At 40.7% G+C, this 9,929-nt stretch overlaps 1 protein-coding gene across 1 annotated transcript in view; it reads right to left on the bottom strand.

Annotated features, from left to right (window-relative positions):
• Positions 1 to 3,729: 3,729 nt before the first annotated feature.
• Positions 3,730 to 9,929, bottom strand: part of Tk (Tachykinin) — a 227,949-nt gene continuing 221,749 nt past the window's right edge. Inside the window, exon 6 of the mRNA XM_071679042.1 lies at positions 3,730 to 4,082. The gene's annotated coding sequence lies outside the window, so the exon portion shown is untranslated. The remainder of the gene's footprint in view (positions 4,083 to 9,929) is intronic.

Here is a 9,929-nt window from a genome sequence, read left to right as displayed (position 1 = left end):
CCCTGCCGCAAACCTACATTCACTGAGAACCAATCACTTTCCTCTCTTCCTACACGTACACATGCCTGTATATATATATATATATATATATATTATTATATATATTATCATACTTTAATCGCTGTTTCCCGCATCAGCGAGACAGCGCCAGGAAACAGATGAAGAATGGACAATCCACTCATATACACATGCAAACATAATTGTCAATACATGCACATATCTGTACATTATATTTCATCATATACATACACATACATATCAATATATATTTAATTTTGGTTGACTTCATCCATTCATATATATATATATATATATATATATATATATATATATATATATATATATAATTATATCTTTCTTTCTTTCCTTTAAACTATCCGCCATTTCCCGCATTAGCGAGGTAGCGTTAAGAACAGAGGACTGGGCCTTTGTGGAATACCCTCACCTGGCCCCCTCTGTTCCTTCTTTTGGGGGAAAAAAAAAAAAAAAAAAAATGAGAGGGGAGGATTTCCAGCCTCCCGCTCCCTCCCCTTTTAGTCGCCTTCTACGACACGCAGGGAATACGTGGGAAGTATTCTTCATCCCCTATCCCCAGGGATAATATATATATATATATATATATATATATATATATATATATATATATATATATATATATATATATATATATATATCTTTCTTTCTTTCAAACTATTCGCCATTTCCCGCATTAGCGAGGTAGCGTTAAGAACAGAGGACTGAGCCTTTGAGGGACTACCCTCACCTGGCCCAATTCTCTGTTCCTTCTTTTGGAAAATTAAAAAAAAAAAAAACGAGAGGGGAGGATTTCCAGCCCCCCGCTCCCTCCCCTTTTAGTCGCCTTCTACGACACGCAGGGAATACGTGGGAAGTATTCTTGCTCCCGTATCCCCAGGGATAATATATATATATATATATATATATATATATATATATATATATATATATATATATATATATATATATGACCCAACCCACCCCCATATACATGTATATACATACACGTCCCCACACGCAAATATACATACCCATACATCTCAATGTACACATATAAATACACACGCAGACATATACATATATACACATGCACACAATTCACACTGTCTGCCTTTATTCATTCCCATCGCCACCTCTACACATGGAATAACATCCCCCTCCCCCCTCATGTGTGCGAGGTAGCGTTAGGAAAAGACAACAAAGGCCCCATTCGTTCACACTCAGTCTCTAGCTGTCATGCAATAATGCCCGAAACCACAGCTCCCTTTCCACATCCAGGCCCCACAGAACTTTCCATGGTTTACCCCAGACGCTTCACATGCCCTGATTCAATCCATTGACAGCACGTCGACCCCGGTATACCACATCGATCCAATTCACTCTATATATATATATATATATATATATATATATATATATATATATATATATATATATATAGGTGACTGAGTTTGGTAAAGTGTGTGAAAGAAGAAAGCTGAGACTAAATGTGAATAAGAGCAAGGTTATTAGGTACAGTAGGGTTGAGGGACAAGTCAATTGGGAGGTAAGTTTGAATGGAGAAAAGCTGGAGGAAGTGAATCATGGGGTGGAGGAGGGGGCGAAAGTTCTGGGAGCGTTGAAAAATGTGTGGAAGTTGAGAATGTTATCTTGGGAAGCAAAAATGGGTATTCTGAAGGAATAGTGATTCTAACATTGTTATATGGTTGCGAGGCGTGGGCTATAGATATTGTGGTGCAGAGGAGGGTGGATGTGCTGGAAATGAGATGTTTGAGGACAATATGTGGTGTGAGGTGCTTTCATCGAGCAAGTAATGAAAGGGTAAGAGAGTTGTGTGGTAACAAAAAGAGTGTGATTGAGAGAGCAGAAGAGGGTGTTTTGAAAGGTTTGGTCACATGGAGAAAATGAGTGAGGAAAGATTGACAAAGAGGATATATGTGTCAGAGGTGGAGGTAACGAGGAGAAGTGGGAGACCAAATTGGAGGTGGAAAGATGGAGTGAAAAAGATTTTGAGTGATCGGGGCCTGAACATGCAGGAGGGCGAAAGGCGTGCAAGGAATAGAGTGAATTGGAAAGATGTGGTATACCGGGGTCGACGTGCTGTCAATGGAGTGAACCAAGGAATGTGAAGCATCTGGGATAAACCATGAAAAGTTTTGTGGGGCCTGGATGTGGAGAGGGATCTGTGGTTTCGGTGCCTTATACATGACAGCTAGAGACTGAGTGTGAATGAATGTGGCCTTTGTTGTCTTTTCCTAGCGCTACCTCGCGCACAGGCAGGGGTAGGGGGCTGTCATTTCATGAGTGGCAGGGTGGCGATGGGAGTGAATATAGGCAGACAGTATGATTTATGTACATGTGTATATATGTATATGTCTGAGTGTGTATATATGTATGTATACGTTGAGATGTATAGGTATGTATATGTGTGTGTGTGGACGTGTATATATATACATGTGTATGTGGGTGGGTTGGGCCATTCTTTCGTCTGTTTCCTTGCACTACCTCACATATATATATATATTTTTTTTTTCACAATTCGCCATTTCCCGCATTAGCGAGGTAGCATTAAGAACAGAGGCCTGGGCCTTTGAGGGAATATCCTCACCTGGCCCCCTTCTCTGTTCCTTCTTTTGGAAAAAAAAAAAAACGAGAGGGGAGGATTTCCAGTCCCCGCTCCCTTCCCTTTTAGTCACCTTCTGTGACACGCAGGGAATACATGGGAAGTATTCTTTCTCCCCTATCCCCAGGGATATATATATATATATATATATATATATATATATATATATATGTGTGTGTGTGTGTGTGTGTGTGTGTGTGTATCCTTTGTCCTTCCCAAACACAAAATCATGCCTTACTTTTTCTTAAAAGTTGAAGAAAATGTACATGACAGATAAAATCACTAAAATCTATGGTATACCAGAGAAAATCATGTTCACGAGGACTGTCCTTTATTGTAACTTTAGTATTTATAGAATATTTTAGTGTTTTGTTATTAAGATTTTAGGAGAGCAGACTCCTTATGCTGACCTTCAGCAGTTGCCATTTTTGCTCTGAACAACCACCACCTGTTTTGAATTTAGAAAATGAAAAATTTGCACACCTAAAACAGACCTCATCTGCTTAAAGACATTACAAAGTACTAGGAATGTTTTTTCCTCTCGGAAAAGCAGAACTTCATAATGTGTTTGTACTAGGTGAAATTAATAGATAATCCCATGCTAGGCAACTGTGAGGGTCATGAGCACTTAGTTGTGACCAAGTAACATCAGAAGTCATCCCTGAAGCAAGAAAATTACAATTCCACTAACCATCAGGACCACTCGATGCATGGACTTGGTCATTACATGAGATGTAACAAGTCTTTAGATGGCAAACTCGACTTCCAGCCTTACATTAATAATATAGTTTCTCTATGATTTACAAGATGAAACTTATGATGATGTACACACAGTAAGGATCAAACTGACAGAAAATACCCAGCCAAGAGAAATGGATAAGGATAAAAAGAAAGGTAAACAACAAGGGTATTGTGTTGAACTTACCAATAGTTCTCCAGCCTCAAACACCTCACAGTAGACACAGGTATGGCTATCACACTTTATATCACTCAGGCTGAATAAACAATACACAGGATACAATGTGTTTGAATAAACTGTACAGACGGACTACGGCACTAAGGAAGGATGTAGAATGAAGGAAAGAAGTATACAAGGATGCAAGTCCTTTATGTTAGATATGAATGTTAACAGTTGAAGCTACATAAAGTACACTACTTGCTGCTGTTATTGCCCCCTGAAGGTCTACAGAGGACTAATACTTCTATTAAATCCTTGGGGTTATACTCCTTATTACTCTATGTTAATATTGCTCAGCTACATAGTTTATGTGAAGGAGCTACTGAAATTGTCAGAAAGCTGCTAGTAATGACATTAGTCCTGCAATGAGGTGTTGGCTTGGCTGGAAAGTTGATGGAAAATGTTGCTGGGCTACACAGAGGTGGTGGCTTAGGGTAGCATCATAAAACTAGGGCAGTCGCTGAGCAGGGGTAACAGATCACACTCCTGCAATACAAGGATCAACATTCAGGACGTTTTCATGAAAAAGAGCAGAGCAACAAATACATACATCTTTACATGATCTTTACAAGTTTCTTACTTAAAATATGAACAAGAACTGCACATAACTAACTCACTCCTAACAAATACAATGATACAGCAAAAATAAAACAATCACCTTCTTTAGTACATTACCTGCATCAATGGTAGATTCAAGTGAGAAACTACTGAAGTTGGTGTTTGAGTTTGGGATCAAGAATAATAAATATAAAATATATTTATTTTATTTTATTTTTTTTTATTTTTTTGTTTTTGCCGCTGTCTCCCGCGTTTGCGAGGTAGCGCAAGGAAATAGACGAAAGAAATGGCCCAACCCACCCCCATACACATGTACATACATACGTCCACACACGCAAATATACATACCTACACAGCTTTCCATGGTTTACCCCAGACGCTTCACATGCCTTGATTCAATCCACTGCCAGCACGTCAACCCCGGTATACCACATCACTCCAAATCACTCTATTCCTTGCCCTCCTTTCACCCTCCTGCATGTTCAGGCCCCGATCACACAAAATCTTTTTCACTCCATCTTTCCACCTCCAATTTGGTCTCCCTCTTCTCCTCGTTCCCTCCACCTCCGACACATATTCTCTTGGTCAATCTTTCCTCACTCATTCTCTCCATGTGCCCGAACCATTTCAAAACACCCTCTTCTGCTCTCTCAACCACGCTCTTTTTATTTCCACACATCTCTCTTACCCTTACGTTACTTACTCGATCAAACCACCTCACACCACATATTGTCCTCAAACATCTCATTTCCAGCACATCCATCCTCCTGCGCACAACTCTATCCATAGCCCACGCCTCGCAACCATACAACATTGTTGGAACCACTATTCCTTCAAACATACCCATTTTTGCTTTCCGAGATAATGTTCTCGACTTCCACACATTCTTCAAGGCTCCCAGAATTTTCGCCCCCTCCCCCACCCTATGATCCACTTCCGCTTCCATGGTTCCATCCGCTGCCAGATCCACTCCCAGATATCTAAAACACTTCACTTCCTCCAGTTTTTCTCCATTCAAACTCACCTCCCAATTGACTTGACCCTCAACCCTACTGTACCTAATAACCTTGCTCTTATTCACATTTACTCTTAACTTTCTTCTTTCACACACTTTACCAAACTCAGTCACCAGCTTCTGCAGTTTCTCACATGAATCAGCCACCAGCGCTGTATCATCAGCGAACAACTGACTCACTTCCCAAGCTCTCTCATCCCCAACAGACTTCATACTTGCCCCTCTTTCCAAAACTCTTGCATTCACCTCCCTAACAACCCCATCCATAAACAAATTAAACAACCATGGAGACATCACACACCCCTGACGCAAACCTACATTCACTGAGAACCAATCACTTTCCTCTCTTCCTACACGTACCCATGCCTTACATCCTCGATAAAAACTTTTCACTGCTTCTAACAACTTGCCTCCCACACCATATATTCTTAATACCTTCCACAGAGCATCTGTATCAACTCTATCATATTTATTTATATTTATTTATTTATTTTACTTTGTTGCTGTCTCCTGCGTTAACGAGGTAGTGCAAGGAAACAGACGAAAGAATGGCCCAACCCACCCACATACACACGTATATACATACACGTCCAAACACGCAAATATAATACCTATACATCTCAACGTATACATATTTATATATACACATACAGACATATACATATATACACATGTACATAATTCATAGTCTGCCTTTATTCATTCCCATCGTCACCCCGCCACACATGAAATAACAAACAACTGCCGCAGCATGTGTGCGAGGTAGCTCTAGGAAAAGACAACAAAGGCCACATTCGTTCACACTCAGTCTCTAGCTGTCATGTATGACGCACCGAAACCACAGCTCCCTTTCCACATCCAGGCCCCACAGAACTTTCCATGTCAGCAAGATAGTGCCAGGAAACAGACAAAGAACGGCCCATCCACTCATTTGCATATATATATATACATAAATGCCTATACATGCACACACACACACACACACACACACACACACACACACACATATATATATATATATATATATATATATATATATATATATATATATATATATATATATATATATATATAATATATATATATATATATATATATATATATATATATATATATATATATATATAATATATATATATATATATATATATATATATATATATATATATATATATATATATATATTTTTTTTTTTGCTTTGTTACTGTCTCCCGCGTTTGCGAGTTAGCGCAAGGAAACAGACGAAAGAAATGGCCCAACCCACCCCCATACACATGTATATACATACGTCCACACATGCAAATATACATACCTACACAGCTTTCCATGGTTTACCCCAGATGCTTCACATGCCCTGATTCAATCCACTGACAGCATGTCAACCCCGGAATACCACATCGAACCAATTCACTCTATTCCTTGCCCTCCTTTCACCCTCCTGCATGTTCAGGCCCCGATCACACAAAATCTTTTTCACTCCATCTTTCCACCTCCAATTTGGTCTCCCACTTCTCCTCGTTCCCTCCACCTCCGACACATATATCCTCTTGGTCAATCTTTCCTCACTCATTCTCTCCATGTGCCCAAACCATTTCAAAACACCCTCTTCTGCTCTCTCAACCACGCTCTTTTTATTTCCACACATCTCTCTTACCCTTACGTTACTTACTCGATCAAACCACCTCACACCACACATTGTCCTCAAACATCTCATTTCCAGCACATCCATCCTCCTGCGCACAACTCTATCCATAGCCCACGCCTCGCAACCATACAACATTGTTGGAACCACTATTCCTTCAAACATACCCATTTTTGCTTTCCGAGATAATGTTCTTGACTTCTACACATTCTTCAAGGCTCCCAGAATTTTCGCCCCCTCCCCCACCCTATGATCCACTTCTGCTTCCAAGGTTCCATCCGCTGCCAGATCCACTCCCAGATATCTAAAACACTTTACTTCCTCCAGTTTTTCTCCATTCAAACTTACCTCCCAATTGACTTGACCCTCAACCCTACTGTACCTAATAACCTTGCTCTTATTCACATTTACTCTTAACTTTCTTCTTTCACACACTTTACCAAACTCAGTCACCAGCTTCTGCAGTTTCTCACATGAATCAGCCACCAGCGCTGTATCATCAGCGAACAACAACTGACTCACTTCCCAAGCTCTCTCATTCACAACAGACTTCATACTTGCCCCTCTTTCCAAAACTCTTGCATTCACCTCCCTAACAACCCCATCCATAAACAAATTAAACAACCATGGAGACATCACACAACCCTGCCGCAAACCTACATTCACTGAGAACCAATCACTTTCCTCTCTTGCTACACGTACACATGCCTTACATCCTCGATAAAAACTTTTCACTGCTTCTAACAACTTGCCTCCCACACCATATATTCTTAATACCTTCCACAGAGCATCTCTATCAACTCTATCATATGCCTTCTCCAGATCCATAAATGCTACATACAAATCCATTTGCTTTTCTAAGTATTTCTCACATACATTCTTCAAGGCAAACACCTGATCCACACATCCTCTGCCACTTCTGAAACCACACTGCTCTTCCCCAATCTGATGCTCTGTACATGCCTTCACCCTCTCAATCAATACCCTCCCATATAATTTACCAGAAATACTCAACAAACTTATACCTCTGTAATTTGAATACTCACTCTTATCCCCTTTGCCTTTGTACAATGGCACTATGCACGCATTCCGCCAATCCTCAGGCACCTCACCATGAGTCATACATACATTAAATAACCTTACCAACCAGTCAACAATACAGTCATCCCCTTTTTTAATAAATTCCACTGCAATACCATCCAAACCTGCTGCCTTGCTGGCTTTCATCTTCCGCAAAGCTTTTACTACCTCTTCTCTGTTTACCATGGAAAGTTCTGTGGGGCCTGGATGTGGAAAGGGAGCTGTTGTTTTGGTGCATTATTACATGACAGCTAGAGACTGAGTGTGAACGAATGGGGCCTTTGTTGTCTTTCCCTAGCACTACCTCGCACATATGAGGGGGGAGGAGGTTGTTATTCCATGTGTGGCGATGGGAATAAATAAAGGCAGACAGTATGAATTATGTACATATGTATATATGTATAGGTATGTATATTTGGATGTGTGGACGTGTATGTATATACATGTGTATGTGGGTGGGTTGGGCCATTTCTTTCATCTGTTTCCTTGTGCTACCTCGCAAATAAATAAGCGAAATAAATGAAGGAACAGAGGGGGCCAGGTGAGGATATTCCAAAAAAGGCCCAGTCCTCTGTTCTTAACGCTACCTCGCTAACAAGGGAAATGGCGAATTGTTTAAAAATATATATATTCTTTCTTTCAAACTATTCGCCATTTCCCGCATCAGCGAGGTAGCGTTAAGAACAGAGGACTGGGCCTTTGAGGGAATACCCTCACCTGGCCCAATTCTCTGTTCCTTCTTTTGGAAAATTAAAAAAAAACGAGAGGGGAGGATTTCCAGCCCCCCGCTCCCTCCCCTTTTAGTCGCCTTCTACGACACGCAGGGAATACGTGGGAAGTATTCTTTCTCCCCTATCCCCAGGGAATAAAAATATATATATATATATATATATATATATATATATATATATATATATATATATATATATATATATATATATATATATAAGAGAGGAAAGTGATTGGTTCTCAGTGAATGTAGGTTTGCGGCAGAGGTGTGTGATGTCTCCATGGTTGTTTAATTTGTTTATGGATGGGGTTGTTAGGGAGGTGAATGCAAGAGTTTTGGAAAGAGGGGCAAGTATGATGTCTGTTGGGGATGAGAGAGCTTGGGAAGTGAGTCAGTTGTTGTTCGCTGATGATACAGCGCTGGTGGCTGATTCATGTGAGAAACTGCAGAAGCTGGTGACTGAGTTTGGTAAAGTGTGTGAAAGAAGAAAGTTAAGAGTAAATGTGAATAAGAGCAAGGTTATTAGGTACAGTAGGGTTGAGGGTCAAGTCAATTGGGAGGTGAGTTTGAATGGAGAAAAACTGGAGGAAGTGAAGTGTTTTAGATATCTGGGAGTGGATCTGGCAGCGGATGGAACCATGGAAGCGGAAGTGGATCATAGGGTGGGGGAGGGGGCGAAAATTCTGGGAGCCTTGAAGAATGTGTGGAAGTCAAGAACATTATCTCGGAAAGCAAAAATGGGTATGTTTGAAGGAATAGTGGTTCCAACAATGTTGTATGGTTGCGAGGCGTGGACTATAGATAGAGTTGTGCGCAGGAGGATGGATGTGCTGGAAATGAGATGTTTGAGGACAATGTGTGGTGTGAGGTGGTTTGATCGAGTAAGTAACGTAAGGGTAAGAGAGATGTGTGGAAATAAAAAGAGCGTGGTTGAGAGAGCAGAAGAGGGTGTTTTGAAATGGTTTGGTCACATGGAGAGAATGAGTGAGGAAAGATTGACTAAGAGGATATACGTGTCGGAGGTGGAGGGAACGAGGAGAAGAGGGAGACCAAATTGGAGGTGGAAAGATGGAGTGAAAAAGATTTTGTGTGATCGGGGCCTGAACATGCAGGAGGGTGAAAGGAGGGCAAGGAATAGAGTGAATTGGAGCGATGTGGTATACCGGGGTTGACGTGCTGTCAGTGGATTGAATCAAGGCATGTGAAGCGTCTGGGGTAATCCATGGAAAGCTGTGTAGGTATGTATATTAGCGTGTGTGGACGTATGTATATACATGTGTATGGGGGTGGGTTGGGCCATTTCTTTCG

Source organism: Panulirus ornatus, chromosome 29 (assembly GCF_036320965.1).
Source record: "Panulirus ornatus isolate Po-2019 chromosome 29, ASM3632096v1, whole genome shotgun sequence".
Classification (NCBI taxonomy): Eukaryota; Metazoa; Arthropoda; class Malacostraca; order Decapoda; family Palinuridae; genus Panulirus; species Panulirus ornatus.
This window is presented reverse-complemented; position numbering and strand designations above follow the sequence as displayed.